The sequence below is a fragment of the Pristis pectinata genome, chromosome 18, assembly GCF_009764475.1.
Source record: "Pristis pectinata isolate sPriPec2 chromosome 18, sPriPec2.1.pri, whole genome shotgun sequence".
Taxonomy (NCBI): Eukaryota; Metazoa; Chordata; class Chondrichthyes; order Rhinopristiformes; family Pristidae; genus Pristis; species Pristis pectinata.
This window is the reverse complement of record NC_067422.1, coordinates 9445581-9468329: the sequence shown is the minus strand read 5'-3', so window position 1 is coordinate 9468329 and position 22749 is coordinate 9445581. Positions and strand designations below refer to the sequence as shown.

The window sequence follows — 22749 nt, the reverse complement described above, 5'->3', positions numbered from 1 at the left end:
GAAGGCTTTGCAGAAGCAGCAAACTAGAGAATGACATGCAAGGAAAAGTTTATTTAACAAAATTGTAGCTATAACATAGGAACAGCTCATGTAGAACAAACAACAGATCCAAAGCAATCATCTTGCCTTTGACATTAATCCTCATGGTTCGATGTTATTGCTGTTTCATTGTATCTCACCAATTCTTTCATAACATTTATTCTCACAGTCAGTTATTTGTGTAGCGACTTCCTTTACAAAACATACAACATAATAGATGAAAAAAAATATCTATTGTGGATACTCAGTGTAATAATGTGAGAAAACAAAACTTTCTATGGATCACATGGTTAAATAACAATAACAAGTCTGAACATCACTCATCACAGGATGAGGAGGAATAATATTTCCGTTCACAGAGATGTGATGTACCAATTCAGGCTCTGCAAATTCAAATGCTTTCAGAAAATGGACAAGTGGTACTCTCAATGGTCTCGTTAGAAAGCAACTCCTTAACACAGGACCACTGGATCGGACCTATCATCAGCACTTGGGGGAGGGCTTCCTTCATCTTGTTTTCCTTCAAGGGAGTTGGAAGAGAGGGGCCCCAGTGACGGTGAACGGTGTGTCACCGCTCTCCAAACAAGCTTAGTGCTTAATCTAGCGAGTTCACTTTCACCGCAGGAGCAGCGGACAAGTGTACTGACTGAAACACACTGCAACAGAAGCTGTAATGTGAAGACCTCCATCACCAGCTGCATTACTGAATGGAAACTTAGAACGACAGAAAGAAACGCAGAGAATTCTGGAAACACTCAGCAGGTCTGGCAGCATCTGGGCAGAAAGAAACGGTCAATATTTCAGGTCGACAGCCTTTCATCAGAACTGGGAAAAGTCTAGTTGACCTGATTCTGGTGAAAGCCCAGAAAACCCAAAACTTTACCTCAGTTTCCCCTTCCTGTCGAGCACTGCGAGCATTTTCTGCCTTTGTTTCTGATTTCCAACATCTGCAATATCTGTTTGATCAATCCTACTGAAGACAAACTTGTGTGTGATAACGCTTATGGGTACAGGAGGAGGAAAGAAAGTACTAATGAGCTGTCTGGTTCAAGTCCACTGGTAACGGGGCATGATTCATGCATCAGAATAAGATTTGAATTAGTCTAGTTTAAATAATATACACAAAGCACAGAGGTGTGATTTCTATAATGGTGTGTTATATATGCTGATTTACAGCTAAATTTGTTGTAAAAAAAACATGGTGATATTGCAATAATGATACATCTCCAAAGCTTAGTTCCTGGATTGCCAGAATACATAATGTGTAATTCTACCGCTTCGCAGGTCTATTCTTTGGCTGGTATTTAGGTACTGAAGTTCTTGCAGCTTCCACTTATTAAACCAACTTTGAAGTTTATGGAAAAAAAAACATATTGGCAAACTCCAGGCTTTAAAAGAAAAACTACAGGGTGTTTTCGCCTTTTGCAGAACATGGTAAACCATAAATGACAGCTGCACTGTTTTGTTGCTGAATGTTACTGCTGGGAGTGGAAGCAAGAGGCTGTTCACAATACATCTCGAATGCTGCCACTTAAGTCAATTCTGGTTTAAATCACCCGGCTCAGAGGCACACACAACTGGGTCAATCTTGTCCTGCGACCGTGGGGCAGGGTAATTTTCATTCTCGACATTGATAGCGAAAGTGTCAACCTCCACATGCCAATTTTCTGCTAGAGATCCAAGTGAAAGGGAGCCTGCTCGAAAGATCTTTGTGATGCTTAGGAAATACAGGGCTTCAGGGACAGCTGACTGGTGCTTCCGCGGAGGTTGGGGGATCACGAGACCACAAAACGACATATTCGTCACTTTGGCAGGTTGACGATTAACATTTGGGCCTAAAGAAAGTCTGTTAAATGTTACACAGTTTGAAGAGCAAGTGTACATGGGGATGAAGAACACAAGACGTGTTGTAGGATTGTCAATGAAATAAAAGTAATAACTTGCAAAATTAATGAATGCACTATTGCTTTCCTTAATGTGAATCGATTATGCTAACACCATGAAATGTTTAATAGATGTGGTAAGAGGTCAATGACCAATTGGAGAATTACTTAGGTGACAATGGCACCACATCTGCTCTCTCCACAGAAGCCGGAAGTTCTTTCGGACAAGACCAGAAGCTCATTTACCTCAACACCAACAGGTCGAGAAACTGAAACCCAGGCACGGCTAATATTCTGAACACATTTCCTTATGTACCAAGTTTCACTCACAGTTACACCTCAGTAAGTCGCGAGTAAAATTCCAGCCATCCGATTGTGTTCTGATCATTGAAGAATCATAAACCCACAGGGTCTCTGCATTTGGCCCATCAGGCTGACGTAAGGGTATTCTGAAATGTGGCTGCAGGAAAATTGAGCTCATGCATCTACAATTCAGTTAGAAGTGGCAGCTAACTCAAGAGGAAGCCAGGTCACAAGTTATCCTGACAGGCCTGCTGTTGTAAACACATGCATAGTGGGAGCCAGGAAAGAAAAAACAGATCAACCATTTGTAATCTGCTCATGACAGGGGTACAAGGTTCAGCAGTTATACTTTATGGGTGGGAGAAAATAAGCTGCAAGGAACACCAAAATCACGGTCTTTAGTGAGATTTAGGTTCTGAGGGCTCAGCAGGCACATCTCATGGGAGTGGCACAGATGGTTTGGTTCACTGTGTCATGTTAACATTTGTACCCATAATGGAAAGATGGTTTCAGTTTTGCTGGCAAAAAAAGACTAAATGTTGCTTTTTCCAGTAAGCACTCTGGAAAAAATAAACATCAGTTATCAGTTAGGTTAATTTTGATCCCTTCCCAACTCTTTGTGCAATAGTATGATTAGGTTCTGTTGAAGGATCTGTGCTTCAGTCCCACAGTTTAAAAAAGGTACCAAACTGGGTACTTGCGCAAAGGAACAGCACACTGGCATGGCTTCAACACAGATCAACCTCCCACTGATATACCACTGCTACTCTATGATGTGTGATAGTCCAAAAGTGCCCTTTGGCTGATATCTTTAGGATGACTTAATAGACATCATTTTATCTTTGAAGCAATGTGACAGAATTATTACCCCACTGCATTCTGATAAAGGAGTCCAACTTAATCGCTCTTTTAGATGCCAAACAACCTGTTGTGTTTCCAGCCTTTGCTCTCTCCATTGCAGATTTAGCTTTAACTGGTTTAGTCTCATCTAATGTTTCTCTGTTGCTCTTTTGTTGAGCGTCTTCAATTCCCTACTCATGGTTCCGAAAGTTGGAGAGGGCTGCCTTCAGTCAATGGACAAGGTGTAGCACTGGAGAAGTAATAGTCACCCTGTGGTCAGTGTCTTTCACTGTACTTGAACATCATTTTATCCATTCATGGGAGGTGGGTGTAGGTAAGGTAACATTTATTTCCCACTCCCAAAAACCCTGAAAGCTGGTGGTGAGTTGCTCCTCAGACTGCAGTCTCCTGGTGGCCAGTGCTGTGATGTAGGGAGTCTACGGTTATGAGCCAGAAATGAAGGAATGATATTTCTCCAAATCAGTTAATGCAAGAAAGATGAGCATCTACATAGCACCTTTTAAAGCCCCAAGAGAATCTAAAATGCTCTACAGCCAACAAATACTCTTTGGAATGTAGTAATTGCAAATAATGTAGGAAACCCAGCAGTCAACTGGTGCACAGTAAGCTCCCACCATCATTGGCCAGATGACCAGTTTTTTGGGTACACCAATTGAAGAACTGGGCAGGACACCAGAAGTACCTCGCATGTTCTTTAAAACAGTGCCTTGGGATTTTTCACATCCCTCAATATGTTAAATGGGTCACGTTTTAAAGTCTCGACCAAAAGGGTGGCATCTCAAATGGTGCAGCATTCCCTAGAGTGTCAGTGTAGTGGCTGGAGTGGGACTCGAACACACAACTTTCTGGTTCAGCGCCAAGAGTTCTTCCGATTGAGGTCCACCCCTGGACTTTGCAGAGGTGCTGGTGTTCCACTGTGCTTCTGGTTACGGGTGGGGTGGATCTGGAAGCCGGTTTAGCTGAGTTCATAAAGACAGCGAGGGTGTTGCATAGGGAACACACAGCAACAGTTCCGTCAGCTTGCTGCTCTGTGGGTTGCTGCTCTGTGGATTAACTCGAGTTTCGAAGGAAAGCCGAAACCATGTTGCTCATGGTGTTTCCATCAGCCAGTTACAGTAAACAATCTGCTTTATCTTCAGAGAAGATTCTGTCCAACGGTTGCCACTTACGGAATGAAAAGGTCATCAGGAAAGGCCTGAAGCTTCAGTGTTTGGTTCACGTCACAAGGAGTTGACTGAGAGACTCCTTTCACCACAGAGATCTTCCAGGTTGTAAGTTGACCTGTTTGTTCCAAGAGAAAAGATGATCTGTTAAGACTATTGGGGTAAAGCAGTGAGTGGTCACCCACACAGCAGCAGGGCAATGGAATTGTTGCTAAGTGGGCCCGACGCACATTCAGCAATACCCTCGGTCTTTATGAACTCAGCCGAATAGGTTTCCCAAACCCACCCTACCTGTAACCTTCTGAAGGACCAGAGCTACAGTAACATCACCTCCACTGTCAGTCTGGGGTGTGGGGGACAAAACGAGACCGGACTCTTTTACAAGAAGCAGGTTCTCCAAAATAGATCAAAGTTAAGGACTGTCGTAGTCGAGATAACAACCAGGATTAAAGTGGCAAGTTCAGGATCCAGGGACTCGATGTATAGATAAATTTCCAAATTTGAAACAAGCACAGATCTCTGCAGCAGGAGTCACAAGATCCTGGTAAAAAGTTGCAAATCTCCATGCACAAAGGTTGGGAAATACCCTTGTATTTATCAACAAGCCTTCACTTTAAGATTGTGGTCAAATGTTTGACTGGAAAATTGGGAGAGGTAGACTTTGAACACTCATTTTGGAAAGAATTCAACTGGCTCAGTTGAAAGCCAAAACCAAGACAAATTTGGGCACAATTGGAAATGATGCTGTTACATCATAGAATGTTAACAAATCTCATTATTAAGCCTAAAAAAAGTTTTAGAACACCTGTCAAGCTCAAATGAGCGTGATGTTCTTAGTGGTAGTCCAAGTTCAATGTCCTGCACATAACTTGGAAATGTGCACAGAATTTAAGGGCCATTCCAGGAATTTAAAAGAATCTCCAAGAACAAAGAGTAGGATAGAAATTGAACGATGCCTTGCTCTTGCCTCTGGTCAGCTGAACAAGTTTCTGTAGGAGCACCAGCAATAACATGGGTGGGTCTGTGCCGGGCTTTTAGAAGCAAGGGGCAAATGAACAGAATGTGCAGTTAGCTGAATGTTTGCCTGTGAATGTTGATGCAAGATGGAACAGATTGGGGGAGTATTGGAACAAGTGTAAAACCTTTAGAATTACTGCAGATTTTCCAGTCCAGGGGCTCCCCGGGTTATGGATAACCCTGAGTTGCGATGAAGTGAAATTATAACAAGTGTCTGTAGAGCAATATGATACGAGTAGCTATAGAAAACAGATATTTCTGACACGGAGAAATTGGTTTAAGGACAATTCTCAGGAATGAAACCCTTGTACAATGCAGGGACTGCCTGTATAATGGTTATAGTTAATTAACAAATGAGAGAGTGGGACACCTCATGGCACTCCAGAAACTACAATGCAGAGACTTTGCATCATTTGCCTCATCACCCTCCTCCCCACAACTGCGACTCTCACCCGCAGTACATGATCTGATCACAGGAAGCCAGTGCTTCTACTAGAACAGGTCTCAAAAAGGCAACTGGTGGGGTTTGACAGCAAGCACCCATTTTAAGATAATGAATCCAAGTTTAATTCTCAGCGTCACCCAGGTTAGCAAAATTACAAGAGTAAATAGTGAGATTAGGTGACATTTCGCTGAGGTTTTATTAAGCCTGTGAGGATGAACAGCTGCCAGGGAGGAGAGACACAGTTCCACAGTTTTATTATCTTTGGAACAGTGTCCGAGCTGGAAAAACACAGCTCAACCTGGAACAGGGAAAGGCAACCAAGGACACAAGGTGTATCCAAATGCAGGGGAACCAAGTTAGTGTCAAATTCCAGTCAAAGGGAAAATACCCAACAGTGTTCACTGCACGGACACTTCTTTGATTACAGCAACTTGCTGTTCTCAGCAGTCAGTTGTACTCAGCAAGCACCTCCAGCTCTTTGTTGAGCAGGCATCCTTGGTAGAAGAGACAAAAGACTGCAGATGCTGGAATCTGGAGCAACACACAAAACACTGGAGGAACTCAGCTGGTCAGACAGCAGCTGGAGAGGGAAGTGGGCAGCCGACCCGAAACGTCAACTGTCTGTTTCCCTCCACAGATGCTGTCTGACCCGCTGAGTTCCTCTAGTGTTGTGTGTGTTGGTCCTTGGTATGGCCCCAACACACACACAAAGACACGCACACACACACAAAGACTGAAAGTCGTACACTTTGTTGGTCTCTGTGGCCAGGCACGTGGGCTTTAAAATGTCTGTCCGTTGCTGCCCTCTTGCTGGGCAGACTGCCGGCTCTCAGCTGTAAACGCATCCTCTGCGCGGAGAGTGGAGGCATTACTGGAAAACGCCGACTGGCTGATGGTGACCCTCGGCATGTAATGGTCATAGGGATTTTCCAATGGCTTTAGAGAAGAAAATGAAGAAAACAGTAAAGCTGTGCACGCGCCAAGTTTACAGTGTTAGCACCTGTAATGCAAAGGTATGGTCAAAACTATCAACTGTAAAATATCTATGCAAACAATTGCACATGTAAATTCAGAGCACTTCCATATTGACAGTCATGACATGGATCTACCATGGCTTCATCTGTTGAAATGCCAGCAGTGCTTTCTTATACAAGTGCAGTTTGATGCTTTTGGCTCTCTGTTCCAAAAGCAAAGTACTGCAGATGCTGGAAACGTAAAATCAAAATAAAATGCTGGACATACTCATCAGGTCAGGCAGCATCTGTAGTGAGAGAGAAAAACGAGAGCTGGTGAAGGACGATGACCTTAAAAAGATGCCTTGGCTGTTATTCTTCAGTTGTAGGTCATTAGATGCCAAGGTTACTCATGTGCCAAGATATCAGTGGCCCATTCCACTCACCTGTAGATTGATTCCAGTGAAGTCAATGTAATGAACCCACAGGGGTGTGGGGAACCAACAGCCAAAACTCCCACACCAAAGTCAAATCTCTTCCTTCAGTGTCTTTGAAATTAAATAATAGATGAACATTTTGCAGGGCTTCCATTAACTAGAAGTGGGGGAACACACATCTGCAACAACTGGATCAGATGGTACTGAGAAAATGCTCACATCTGGGACTCCGGCAGTATTTAATGCTGGGCTACGTTGTCCCAGTCTACATCCCACTCCAGCCGCAAACCAACTCCACGGCGCACACTGCACCACTCAATCATAGGTGGTTGGGGAGGATCACATAACTGGTCCTCGCGTTTGCTGAGGAGGTCATTTCCTTCACTGCACAGATATTGACATGGAAACCTTTGGTAATTTTCCTCACCGTGTCCTTTTATGGGATGGGGAGTCTCTTCAGACCAGCACCCCACCCTCCAAAACGGAGAACCATCAGCAAGGATTTCCTGACAAAATATTGGGCCCAGTTCTAGCTTCATTCTGCTTACTCCAATGGCCATCGCCTTTGACTGGAATTTTGGGTAAACAATTAGATGGGGACACAATGTTTACAAAATTCGCTTAATGCCGCCCCCCCACCCCCCAGACTGAGCCCGAGCTCCTGGTGGTCACCACTCCGCAGTCCAGCTTGACAGAAAAGTGGCAGCAAAGCTGGCTCGCTGATTGACAGGGTCATCTCCTGCCAGGAGATTGCAGCCCCCGGGGGCCTGGTGAGGGAATGGTCTGGCCGGGTGGATGGATAATTAATGGCCATTCCACCTCCTTGCTGGAAACAAAGGCAAGTGCCAACTGGGCAGCACGTCGGGTGAAGTGGCCCAGAGAGACATAACCGCACAGAAGTTGGCCATTCGGCCCTTCATGTACAAGCAGCAGGGCCAAAGCCAGTAGCAGAGGCGCTAAAGTGAGCGAGAGGACTGCCCCTGCTCGCCTGCCTCTGACTTACAAAATGAAAAATGCCTGTTTGTTGAAATTGGCCATCGGGCACAAAATCTCGGGGCGAGTTTACGCTCTCCTCTCACAGTCTCTCTTTGTTCCCTGCCAGCAGATTTTGGCAGGAGCCATTAAGAGGGTGAAGGGCACACAAACAAAGAAAAACAGCACTTCAATCGGGGGTGGGGGGAGGCAGCCTTCATCAGGGTCTGTCATCATTACATCATTATTCGAGCAGGGCTCATCTGATTTTCCACTGTTAGAGAAAACAAAGACCTCCTGGCCAAGCCCAAATGTTGACAGACTTTTCTCACTGTGCCCGTTTGCTGCTTTGTTAAGTTTATTGCGACACAAGCCCATGGCTTGGCCCCACTACAAAAGACAAAAGGCTGCACTGTTTCAGAAAGTGCACTCCCGCATCACGCAGTTGAACAGCCATCCTTGATGGGCAATGGTATTCGCAGAGACTAAAATGCCAAAGTAAATTGTTTATTAGGTTTTCCCCATTGTAAAAATACACCAAACTCAAGGCTAGAGCAGACCACAAGATAAGTTTTCTTTATTAGTCACACGTACATCAAGACACACAGTGAAATGCATCTTTTGCGTAGAGTGTTCTGAGGGCGGCCCGCAAGCGTCACCACACTTCCGGCACCAACATAGCATGCCCACAACTTCCTAACCTGTACGTCTTTGGAATGTGGGAGGAAACCAGAGCACCCGGAGGAAACCCATGGAGACACAGGGAAAACATACAAACTCCTTACAGACAGTGGCCAGATTTGAACCCGGGTCGCTGGTGCTGTAATAGCATTACGCTAACCGCTACACTACTGTGCCAGCCACGTGCATATCTGACCATGCTAGTCAGTTAAGCAGTGCAACCATGCAGTCCCCTGACCTCTACTACCTCAAAGCACCTGCGCAAACAATGCACCGTTCCCAATATCCTGCAGCATTTATAAATGGACTCCCACATTAACCGCAACCCAACACAGCACACCTTTCGGAAAGGATTCCCACATTAACCACGCTAATGCTGTACGTTTATAAATGAACTCTCACATAAACCACACTAATACTGAACATTTATAAATGGACTCCCACATTAACCACCCTGATACTGGACCCCCACTGAAATTTTATTTTAAGGAAGTCCAGAATGAATTATTTGCAGTAAGTTTTTCTTTTTATTGAAAATTATTTTAAATACTCAAGTTACAAGGCACTTGAATTGTGATCTTTTCCAAGAGGCTGATGCACCATGACAGATGCCATTATTCCCAATCGCTGGGCTCTGGTTTCATGAACCCAGACAGAGGCGGCTACCCAATGATCCCATTCAAAGCAGGGATCGTCCCCTTCCGAACCACAGTACATCTCTCCACCTTCTACCCCTGTCGGCACTGAGGGGTCACCATGCTTGGTTCCATTTTATCTCTTCGTTTGTAGACAGATCACCTCCAACGTGACTTCCCTACACATTCCCCTCACGTTGACCATACACCTTGGTGAGTAGATCTACAGACCTGGGGCTGAACTTCCAGATGCTGCTGATAGCCCTCAACCTCTCCACCAGCACAATATTATCTCCCAGCTCATATGATCTCCAATACTGGATATGTTGCAATTCATCTTTAGTTCCCCATCTACAAGACTGTGGGCAATGTCTTTGTCCCGTTACCAAACTCCATGCTCCAAATCCTCTCTTCCCAGGCAGCAATCTTAGGCCAACCAAAGTGGTTTTTGCCAACTCATCATTCTATCAGTATCCATCTCTGTCCATCCCTTTATAACCTCCAAAACTGACTATTCCCACCTTTCATGAACCCATCTGTGCTGCTTTTTCTGTTCCACTCACTCATTCTGTGTTCTTGATCTCTTACTGTTTTCTAGCCCATAGAAGGTTCCAATGTTCATGTTTGCACCACTTTGTAGTCACAGCCCTAACAAGTCTCAAATCTTCTCCTGTCCTACATCCCATCCCAAATCCTCCTGCCTCTTCCAATATCCCACTTCCACTGACTTTATTGGCGATTGTGCCTCCAATTATCCTGGTGTCACAAGGCTCAAATCCCTGCCCCAAGTCCTCTGCCACTGTCTCCCTCTTCAAGTCCCAGAAGCCAAGCTCTAACCAAACCAATGTCCAGCTCCTGCTGCGCATTGTCTCCATCGTGATCCCTCAGTAAAGCATCCTGAAATGCATTCTACATAAATAAGAAATTGCTGCACACAAGACATTTCTGAGTATTAATGTATGTTAAGGGGCAAGATTGGAGATGCTGGAATTGTTCTGCTTAGAGCAGAGAAGATTGATAGATGTAATGGAGGTATTCAAGATAATGGGGTGTCTAACAGAATACAGGGACAGAAACTTCTCCCCTTGATCGTGGAAGGTAAATGGATTTAAAGTGACTTGCAAATGCAACAAAGGCAATGTGCAGACAATCTCCTTCATCCCACAAGTGGTTAGTAACTAGAATCGCAGAAATATTAAGCACTGCAGACCATTCAGCCCATTGAGTCTATTCTGGTACAGCAATTTAGTCTTTGGCTCTGCAAATTATTCTCTCAACTGCCTATCCAATTCCCTTTCGAAGGCCCTGACAGGCAGTGTCCACCACTTTTATAGGCAGCAAGCTTCAGATCATTACTACTCTGTGAACCAAATATTCCTCCTCGTATCACCTTTGTACCTTTTGCTCAAAACAATCTTTTAGGATCCTTCATTGCACAGAAAAGCATTGGCTGACAGCTTCTGAAGGGGAACTGGATCAACACTTGACAGAGAAAACGTGCAAGAACGAGAGAGTTGACCTAGCTGCAATGCACTTGCAGAGAGCAAGTGTGGATTCAGGGTGAAGTGGTCTCCTTATGTGGCGTTACAACTTTCTATCAATGAATAAAGCCAGCAAAGTTATAGGCAGACTCCTCTCCCCAGCCGGTTCTGCAACAAAATATCAAGTTACAGAAGGACACTCTCTACTTTTAAGTCTGGTACTACCCAGGGCTGAATGTACAAGTCCAGGCAGTGTCTGCTGCACAGTGTAGCACCTTTATTAAACTTGTGAAAGGTAACAAGTGCTCAGTGGTGTTAAGCACCATTGATGAACAATTTGTGGGAATATTCCTGTCTTCAGGCCCACTCTGATCCACCGCCTCTGCTGTGGCCTCAGGAGGGAGAGGAGGAGGCTGAGGGGTGACCTTATAGAGGGACATAGAAAGGGTGAATGTGCAGTCTTTTTCTCAGGGAAGGGGAATCAAAGACTAGAAGGCACAGGTTTAAGGTGAGAGGGGAAAGATTTAAAAAGGGACCAGAAGGACAACTTCTTCATGCAGAGGGTAGTGCATCTATGGAATGAGCTGCCAGATTAAGTGGCTGAGGCAGATCGAACAAGTACATTTAGAAAACATTTGGACAGGTACATGGATAGGAAAGTTTAGAGGGATATGGGCCAAACATGGGCAAATGGGACTAGCTTAGATGGGCATCTTGGTTGGCATGGACAGGTTGGGCTGAAGGGTCTGTATCCGATGCTCTATGACTCCAAGTTCCCACCCTGTCAAGGCTGACACTGAGCTCTTGGCTAAAGAAAACCTGTGTGAAAGGTGTGGCAACAAACCTTTTAAGTCCTTTCCCAGTGGCAGCTCAATACAGAGAAGCGAAGGGGAAACTCTCATGAACCTGGAACAATGGTTTTACTGTAGTATCGAGTAGGGGGATGGGGAGTGGTGGAAGGGAGATTTAGATGTTGCTGACTCTCCTGCTCCCCTAATGCGAACGTCAGTGCAAAAATGGAACGGTGCTTAAAAGATTTCAAAGTTTGAGAGAGAACATACTTAGGAAGCCATGAAAAGTGAACTAAGATGATTACCTAGAAAAGCAATCGCAGTAGTGCACCAACGTCAACTTTGAGATTCTAAAAAGGCGCTGTATCTTTGCACACAGTGTATCAAACTTAACCCATGCACAAACACAGCAGCTAAGGTATCTGACAAGTGCCAACAGACAGCAAGAACACACACTGGAATATGATAGACCTGCCCTGTGGTTGCATGCCTATCATGATAAAGAAGGGGAGGGAAATTCCTGCAATTCAAAAGAAACATAGGAATGGTACAGCTCATCACAAAAGATTTCACAAACCCACACACATTCAGCTCTCCCCTACTGAAGCAGATAGGTAAAGTCAGAATCCAATTGAATTATTTCCTCAAATTCCCACATTCTGCACCTACCTTTGTTGTATGGATCTTTTCTGACAAATAGCAGTTATAGTATAAATAACCTTTCCCAAATTAGAATCAAATCTGCATCGAAACCTGTGTTAATATATTTATAAATACACTGGTACCTTATTTAACACTACTGTGACTGCACTCTAGGCCTGAAAAAAAATAATTCTACTAAAAATAATGAAAAACAACAAAAAAAAAGTGGTCAAGAGTTACCAGTTTACCAGCTTGCTGAATGTAACCACATTTTTCACACTCACTCAGAGGCATTACATCAATGGCACTTGGCCAATGGGAGTGCAGTGCATAATGGGCGCTTTTAGAGCTGATTCAATTAGCGGTCTCCTTCCTGGAAAGGTACCCCGAGTCCAATGTGAGGTACCACTGTACAAGGACATTTAAACAGTTGAAATAGATACAATTTTTAAAAAGTTACAAACCTACTAAAAATACACATTTTAATTATCTACCTTGGATGATTCTTCTTGCCCTTCTACGGCCAAAAGTAGAATTTTAAGCCGCCAAACTTTAGAGAAGCTGAGGATCAAACCTCACTCCCTACCAGTCATTTGCCAGAAAAAAAATTATTCTTCCCACATACATCTAACTCAAATGTACTGATGAGTACAAATGTCTGCTCTGGAATAAATGGTATTGACCAGCAAGAAATGACATTTTCATTGACCCTACCTACCACGGCAGAGGGCAGGGTGATGCACAGGGGCTCAAAGGAGAGATGACGTTTTGCTGTCATGTAGTTTGACTCCCATAGAACTATATTTTAATGCTAACAGTAAAAAGAAGCCTGTCACTGCCACCATAGCTAATTAAATTTCTTTTTAAAATTTTTTTAAAATTTTATTTACAGCGTGGTAACAGGCCCTTCCGGCCCGACGAGTCCACGCCGCCCATTTTTTTTAAACCCATATTAACCTACCCGTACATCTTTAGAATGACTCACTTACTAATGATTAACCTGTTAACAATTGTATTTTTAGAGCTTGTATGTTGGTTAATTAAAAAGGTAGGACATAAATCAGCGATGAATTCAAATGTGACTTTCTTATATAAAAATTACGTGTGATTTATATTTACCAAATGTTACCACTTTAATCATTGCGTAAATTGTAAAACATTATTTGTACTCCGGTCATACATATGAAACCTTTTAGTTATCATCCATAAACAAATTAGGATAACTTACACTGGTTTTGTTCATCAGTGCCATCTCAGTCGGTTGATAAACACTGTTGCGAAGCTGCCCGTCGTAACCAGCATAACCACTATAAGGCGACTTGGACTTGTTTGCTGAGAAAGTAAAGAAAAATTGATGTCATCCAGAGAAAAACAATTAAGTTTATTTTCAAACTCACTGCGCTCTCAGCAAGATTATCCCTGGAGTAATTTAACCTTGCAACCACAAGCTTTCAAAAGTTTAATTCCAGATGTGCACCGAATTCAGCTGGGGCCAGAGGTGATGGGGAATTGGCCTTTGTGTGTGCTTGTGTTTGAAAACTGGCTCGGTTTCTGCTCCAGACAGCTAGCCATTAACTCTAGCTGAAAAATCAAAAAACTGCAGACGCTGGAAACCTTAATAAAAAAAATCTCAGCAGGTCAGGCAGCGTCTGTGGGCACAGGAACAGTTCCAGGTGGGAGACCTTTCATCAGGCTTGCTGGAGCTCGCCAGCAGGTGGGATGTGGATCAGGCACGGTATCTTCTGCTGATTTGTGGCACGCCAGCACTGACAGCTAAAACTCGGAAATAAGCAGTGGGACAAGTCTTGCCAAGTTTTAATGACTCCGAATAGCTAGAAGTCCCAGCCTTTGGCGCGGAAGCCAGGTGGCGTTGACCGTCATGGGGCTCTGTCGCTGGGAACCCATTCTTGCTGGGATTCTCTGACCAAGATGGGAATTGCTGAACCGAATTAAGATGCAAAGTGGAAGACAAATCTTTCAATGATTTTACTTCAGTCAGATGTTTTAATTATTAACGTGGTTTGTCTGTTTGTAATTAGACTTTTACCAAGTGATTTTTAATTTATCATTTTTAAGAGTCTTTAATTAACCTTGAGAGTCAGAGACATTTATAATTCCAAAGCATCTGACAGCCGGCAAAGCTCCAGCCCAGCTTTGCTAGGTTGTAGCTGGTTGCCAGAACATGGAGGGTGGGCTGGGAGAAGGCAGAAAGGGGTCTCAGCAAAAGATGACCTTGGACCAGCCAATGTTCACTGGTCCACTGGGACTTGACGGTACTGAGGACATCTGTATCCAGCCCAGGTACATTTGGGTGTGGGTGGTGATTCCAAGTTCAGGCATTGGCACAATCTGGCCCAATGGCTTTCATGAGACCCCACCATGTTGTGCTTTGTCTGTGAAAGAATTGGCTGCTGAACCCATTCACTACACACATTATCTTGCAAAGCTGAGTATGACCAACAGCCAACCTCTTGCATGCATTTAGTGCCAGTCATTAAGAACATTATTTTGCCCCTTTGATTTTCTTTCTTTCTTATTCGTGTGAGTGACATGGGACGTGGCTGCCCCCATTGCCTCGAGAAGGTGGTGGTAGGTCCCCACCACCCCCCAAAACAACCGAGTGGATAACTGGGCCACTTTACAGGGGAGCTATGAATCCAACATCTTGAGGTGGGACAGGAGTCACATAGACTTGATCACGTTTCCTAGCTTAAAGGAAATCAACCAAAAGCTGTTTTTTTTGATAAACAATGCAGGCTATCTGGCTGCATGATCTCTGTACCAGTGACAGCTTTTTTAAAATTCTAAATTAAAAATGCAGCCATTTGCACATATATGTAGACATATCAGTTAAGAGTAGAAAGCCACACAGCTCCTCTAGCCTGCTCTGACATTTGATAAGATCAGGTCCACTTGTTTGTAACCTCAACTCTGCATTTCTGTCTTCCCACAGTAACCCTACAACCCCTTACTTATCAAAGATACAAACACACCCTCAAAGAACAGTGGAAGCAGAGCACGTTCCAAAAAGCCTTAGAGAATACAGTTGGCATCATCTGTCTTACATGGAAAAACCTTTATTTTTAAGCAGTGACCCACCCCTCCAAGTCCTAGATTCTTCCCCAAAAAGAAACATCCTCTCCACACCCACCCTGTCAAACCCCTCAGGATCTTGCGTTTCAATCAAGCCTCCTCTCACCATCTCCAACAGATACGTGCCTTTCCTGTCTACCTTCCCTCATTAAGACAACCTGCCCATTTCCTATTACGAGCCTGGTAAACCTTCTCCAGACTGTTTCCAATGCATTATCATCCTTCCTTAAATAGGGAGACTAACACTGTACACAATGCTCCAGCTATAGTCTCACCAATGCCCTCTGTTACGGATTCATTCTCTGGCTTAGTCCAGCTTTAGACTCATGAATGTGCACGGACAGAATAATTAAGTGGTGGGACCTCCACACTAGGGACTAACTGGGTATTTTAGGCATCAGTAACTAAATTTATGTCAAGCCCAAGAAACTTCTGCTTCTTGATCCTGGACCCCATCCCCCACTCAGAGCCTGAGAGGCAGCAAGAAATTTAAAAAAAAACAGATGTCAAATTCTTTGCAGCTGGCCACTCTTCAAAGCTACAAGTCTTCTGCTCCTCTCTCCATTAGTTTTGCCCTGTCTCACTGTTATAATGGGCAAATTTTCAGCATTGAATGGCTGTGTGGGTGACTGCCCAGCCACATAAAAAGAAAAGTCCTAATCTGGGCCATTTTCCCCATGTTTGCATCAAGTAACACTGTTTCCCCACAACCATTCAGACAGTGGAGATGGGTATGTGGGGGCTGTCATGAAGTGGTCAGGTTGAACTCCCTCCTCAATATCCCAAAAAAAAGGATGGATCAAACCATCACCTCCAGGTGCTGAACCAGACATCTTGTTTTATTTTAACACGTGAAACTGGTCTTGTTCCAGACAAACAAGCATTTATGACAGGTGACCCCAAAATGTGAACATCATCTGGGGGAAAATAGATACACATGAGCAAAACAACAGAAGTTTTGTTCTTAGTATTATGGCAAAAAATTGGACATCATTGGTTCTCATCCATTTACCTTAGTGGGCCAGACTTACATCTCTCAATAGGTGTGGGGCCACACCCACACACCTTCCTTCCTGCGTATCTGTTCAAAATTTGCTTTTAATGCTATCTCACACGGGCAACAGCCACATGCTCATTGGCCACATGTGAGAACCAATTTTGCCATTGGAGGAAGTTCAAAGATCACCGTGCAGCTAAAAGAAACTTTATATTTTAAAAAAATAGAAACTTCTGCAATACAGCTGTCTATTTTTAAGCGCTGGTGGGTCATCTTACTGCTGCACTCTCATCATCTCCAACATTGTCTTTTAAATGTTAATAACATTTTTTTTTAATCTGGCAAAGGCTGCCACAATTACAGTGAACAATCCAGACCAATGATGACTGATTCCTGTATCGTTGAAGGTAACGAGGATAAAAGACTGCCTATCTATCAGCTTGCTACATCTGAATGAAGCTTCAGTAATTCATATTGAGTGACTTGGTATAGATTTATAGTAGAGGGAATTTCAACCCCACTTAATTAGTCAAAGTGCCTCCTTGCTTGTAGTAAATGTGCGATACAGAAACATGTTGAAATCCACTTCCATATCACATTCAAAATACCCAGAAGAGAAGTGACCTAACCTGCATTGGGTTCGTCCATCGAGAAGGCCTTATTTTCTATGTACATGTGTTGAGCTTGCTGCTCTTTTAAGATGGTCTCATAGCCCACCACCTCTTGTCGGATAGACCTCTTCAACGTAATTCTGCTCCATGCTGGCTTTCGTCAGGTGGCAGATCTCAGGGATGGTGTAGAGAAGACAAACACCCAGGCATTGGCAACCAATGCAATGGAGATGGTCGGGTCATTCCAGTGTCGGTTTCCCACTTTGTCATTCCCATAAACGTACATCACAATCCAGGCAATCCAAATGGCAATTGAGAAGCAAACTGTGACAAGGATAAATATGCCGTGTTTCTTCCAGTGTTTAAAATTACCCCATAGAGAGGCCACAGCAAAGCCAAATGTGACCCACAATAAGGAACATAATATAATTAATGCCATGACAAAGTCCATTTCAGCAATATTGCAAGGATCTCCAAGTGCACAGAATGGGTGCCATTGTTTCGTACAATGGTGATTATTAACCACTCAGTATTGATTATCACTTCCACAAGGGCGAGAGAAAGTGCCAGGAGAAAGACATGGCCATGCTTTGGGACCATTGGTTTTTCCTTACCAGGAAATTAATGTCTGAAGGTGTGCGCCAACAAGCAGGAAAAGCATATGCCAAAAAGTACCCCAAACAGGAACCTCCTGGACGCACAGGTTGCAAAGTCCTTACTGATGATGAAATCAAAAACCAGGCAAAAAGCCCAAAGGTGCCAAAAATGAAAAGAGCTGAACACCGACAGTGCTCTTCTTCTTCCCATCTTGAATGAAGGGTACGCTCGCCACCAAGACCAGCGGCGAGCACAAAACAGCTCAGGATGCCGGCACTGGCTACTGCTTGCAACACGATCCCCAGACGGCTGATAATCACAGAGGTTTGAAGTAAAGGGAGTCAAGGCCGGCGGCACAACCAGCTGGGGCAACGGCTGCGGTCACTGGAAGGAAGGCGACCACCAGAGGACACCGCAGTGGGGTCAGCATCGTCTCCAACTCGGGCTGTTCGACCAGAGGACAGGACTTGTCTCGTACCTGGAAAAGGGAAGAACACAGAACGTGGGTTATCAAATTACATTGCAGTCAGACCTTGGAAGATTATTGATTTAGTTCTAAAGCAGAGAGAAGCGAAAATGGATATCTGTGCTCAGTGCCACAATGAGCACTTTGTCAATTTTTTAAACTAAGCATTTAAATTCTCACTGGGCTTCAGGATAAAACAATTAATCTCACCATCAAGAATATTTCACCATTATTTTTTAAAACAGAAATTTATCATGCAAAAAAAGCATGCTTGCCAAGAACTTTTCCATTCAAGCAGTTTCAAGAACATGTGAACCCAATTAAGTTTTTAAATGAATAAGGCTGCCAGCCTTTATTTAAAAAAAACTTTCTTTATTCCCCTGGCATATTACTCCCCACCATCCCACCCTGTTAATTTTCCTCCAAGGATGGTCAGTTATGTTTAAAACAAAAGAGCACTGCAATTGTATGGGTACTGACCCACCCAAGTGATCAGAGTCGATACAGTAGATTAAATGTTAATCTAGAGACATTCAAATTGACTGCAAGAGTGGTCAAATTATGACCATGTAAAAGAAATACTGAATTTCTAGTATCTTACAAACGGAAAATATATTGCGAAAGGACAGTGCATTTTCATAGAACCCTGGAAGATGGTGGCAGGGTTCTGAAACTAAAACAATCATTAAAAGTCGCTATAACTACTCAGCAAGTCAGGCAGCATCTGTGGATAGAGAATCAGAGTTAACGTTTCCGGTCGAAGACCCTTTGTCAGAACTTTGACTGTCTTCAACCTGAAATGTTACTGTTTCTCTTTCTACAGATGCTGCCTGATCTGCCGACTGTTTCTACCATTTTCTGTTAGTTTTTCCAGATTTCCAGCTCCTTGATTTTTGTCGTAAGAGTCTTGGAAAAACAAAAGTGAGAAAAGAAATGTGACCTATATTTATTGAGCTGGACTAATGAGATTTGTCAGATGTCATGGTCACTTAAGAAGTGTTGTTTGTAACCCTAATTACAGGCACCCAGTGAGTAAAGCGATTCCCTTCCCATGCAGCCATCTCTTGATCCAACTGCAGTCTCGGTGCTCCCTGTCAGACTGGTTCGAAAACATAAAAGTTACTGAGTGCAACAACATTAGTTGAAGGAAAATAGATTTTGTGCCACTGTTAGAAATAGGGGAATCAAGAGCTGGCTGCCTGCTTTGTATCTTAAAGAAATCAAGTAAAAAATTGGGAGATGCAAAACAGTCTGTCAAGTAACAATCATGTGTTGCATAGGTGAAGATCTAGCCCACTGAATCATTCAGCACGGAAGGAGGCCATTTGGCCCATCACAGCTGTGTTACCTGTTCTTACCCCCCCCCTGCCCCCGGGCTTGTAAGCTTTTCCCTGTATACACAGTTCCTTTCAATGAAAGTAGCTTAGATTTGCAAATGTGTTATATATAAAACTTTTAATTATCTTTTGGCAAAATAGAACTTTATATCGTTCCATCACTACCTTCGGAAGCCTGAAAAATAAATCCTGATGCTGCAGCATGTGGCTTGATAAATAACATTATTTCCACAAAAGTAAGTCTTGGGAAGATATATACTTTCTTCCTAATGCAAAACTCTGTTGAATTCCACTGGTGAACATCTTGTTCTTCAGCTAATTAATTACAGAAACTTAATGTGTTACTATCTGGTTACACAGAAGGTTGCACATTATCCTACCCACTTACAACAATTCGTTTGTCTCCGATCAATGAAAAGCAACATGAAAGTGTCAAGTATCAGGAAACACCGAAAAAGTAAAAGACAGGGTTAATGAAATGTTCATTTGCCCAAACTAGTTTAAATCAAAACCAGCAAGTAGGAGTACAACAAAATCAAATTTCAGATTGAGGGAAAGGGAGATACACAAGTTTCAATGTGACACTATCTAGAAATTATTAATGGTTCATGCAGTAATTGATGCATGTTTAAGCAGAGAGAACAGACCAGGCTTGACTATGTTTACCAAGAGTTGGGCAACTTGCTCAGTGTCCAGTTCCAGAGGCGAGAGATTACTATTCATTCAGAAGATGCTTCTTTAAACAATCACCCTAGACCCTTGCTACTGAGTTAGATTGTCATTAGTTCAGACTCCACTGTGAGGATTGAACACACAATCTTGATTTCTGCTTTCTGCTTTCTCCTGGTGCAGAGGGAATGATAAATCTGGGCTTAAACCGAGGAGGTACCTCAAAGAGCAATAGGGATTTCTATTTGGCATCTGGTTACCATGAAGCAGTCAACCAGCACTGTCAGTTCTTAACGCACCATAGTTCATCCAGTGGTCCCACCTACGTCTGACATAGAACAGTACAGCACAGAACAGGCCCTTCGACCACAACGTTGTGCCAAAATAATTAAACTGGTAATTAAAAGCCTAACTAAACTAATCCCTTCTGCCTACATAATGTCCATATTCCCCCATTTTCTGTACATTCATGTGCCTATCGAAGACCCTCTTAAACTCCTCCATCGTATCTGCCTCCACTACCACCCCTGGCAGCACGTTCCAGGCACCCACTACTCCGTGTAAAGCACTTGCCCCACACATCTCCTTTGAACTTACCCCCCTCTCACTTTTAAATGCTTGCCCGCTAGTATTAGATGTTTCAACCCTGGGAAAAAGATACCGGCTGTCTACTCTATCTGTGCCTCTCAGAATTTTATAAACCTCCATCAGGTCTCCCCTCAGCCTCTGCCGCGCCAGAGAAAACAACCCAAGTTTGTCCAAGCTCTCCTTATAGCACATTCCCTCCAATGCAGACAGCATCCTGGTGAACCTCTTCTGCACCCTCTCCAAAGTCTACAGAACAGTCACTGGGACCCTTTGCAAGTAATTTTTCTGCTCTCCACACATAAAAAATTGGTATTTCTGAATTTCAGCAATGAGGGAGGGAAGGAGACTGTAAAAGAAGAAAATACTTACCTCTGCACTGCACCTCTTTATAATCTCAGGACGACCCAAGACTATATACAGTCAGCAAAGCACATCTCAAGTGTAGTCCCAGTTGTAATGTGGAAAATTCATCCACAGCAAGCTCCCCCACACAACAACAACACTAACCGGATAATCAGTGTATTCAATGATACGTCAACCAATGTTAAATTCTGGCCGGGGCAGGAGGGGAGAAGTCCCCTGCTCTTCGAATCAGCGCCAACCCATTTCACATCGCAAAGAGGGGGCAGGTGGGGCTTAAAGGCAGCACCCCCAACAGTGCCTGCAGTACCAGCCTAGTACTTTAGTGCTTGGGTCTCTGGAGTAGACTCCAAACCCCCAAACTTGTGAGGAAACATTGAAATAAAAACAAATTCTCCCCTCCCTTCCCTCCCCTTCTCGAATCATCCGCCAGAGAGGATCTTTCTGCTCTGAAAGTGGAGTTTCTAACTCCTAGGGTGGGGGAGGGAAATCGGACACCGGTCCATAACGTAAGGCGAGAACAGAGGGGGTGCGGCGAGTACAATGGGACGGGGGAAAGGTTGGGACGATTCAGAGTCTTACTTTGGAGAGGGAGCTCGGGTACGGTTCTGCAGTCTTGAGGCAGCGTCAATGGGACCAAAGAACAGCAAGCAACAGTAGGCTGCTTTCAGAAACTGGCGGTAAAGGTAGCTTCTCCCACACAAAGCCTTCACTTGGAAAACTCTTTGCACGAACTCGTGCTTTTAAAAAGGCTGTGCAATATGCTTCAGCACTTCCCACCTTCTTGGGGGAGGGGGCGTGTCTCCAACAATATAACCTGCCGATATATTTTAGAAGCTATTACGTTTTGCAATCTTTTAAGTTTGCAGCTGGGGTGTGCGCCCGGTAGACGCTGCCCGACCCGCCGAGTTCCTCCAACGTTCTGTTTGTTGCACCGGGGGTCCCCGGTCACCTTCCCACCCCCCGCCGGGGCTCGGCCAAGCTCCAGCGGGGACCTCGGCTGCTCCCCCTTCACCTTCCACCAGCGACCCAACCCTCTCCCCAAGAAAACTTATTACGCAAGGTTTGCTTCAAAAAAAAACCACAGAAGTCCTCTTGGTTTCACTCACTGTGCAGTGTTTACTTCCAGTGCATTCACTTCTGTCCACTCGCTGTAGAAAAATACGCGCTCGGTTAATACAGAAACGAGTGCAGCTTTTTTTGGAGAGCAGGACACGGGTACACACACTAACCAGTGCACTCTCTCCAACTCCCTGCTCTCCAGCTGAGTCTGTGCATTGACATCAGCGTGACGTACGCCTGACCACCTTGCCCAATGCCTGGTTTAAACCCAGCCGACGATTTCTCTCACTCACCTTTCCCGGGGACTGCATATCCCTCCGGAGTTGCTTGCCTCCGGCTGCTGTTAACATATGCCTTTCCCTTCAAGAGCGTCCATGAGCTTGGCGACAGTTTAGGGTTTCTTCCATAGAGCAATACGGCACGGATATCTTGCACTCCCTCATTTTCAGATCCCTCTAGGGTATCACCTCCTCCTCCTCTCTGTAACTTCTTCCAACCCCACAACTCTCTGAGATCTCTGCATACAGTACCTCAAATCTGGCCTCACTAGCATTCCCCAAATATAACACCTCCACTCCCGGCAGATAGGGATTATTCCCAAGAATTCTATCCCATGTGTACTTGGCCTTTCTCCTTTAAGACATCACTTAAAGCACAAAGCTTTGG

The 22749-nt window shown here is 44.1% G+C and overlaps 1 pseudogene; it reads right to left on the bottom strand.

Annotated features, from left to right (window-relative positions):
• Positions 1-9: 9 nt before the first annotated feature.
• LOC127579873 (G-protein coupled receptor family C group 5 member C-like) lies at positions 10-22474 on the bottom strand (annotated as a pseudogene).
• Positions 22475-22749: the final 275 nt, after the last annotated feature.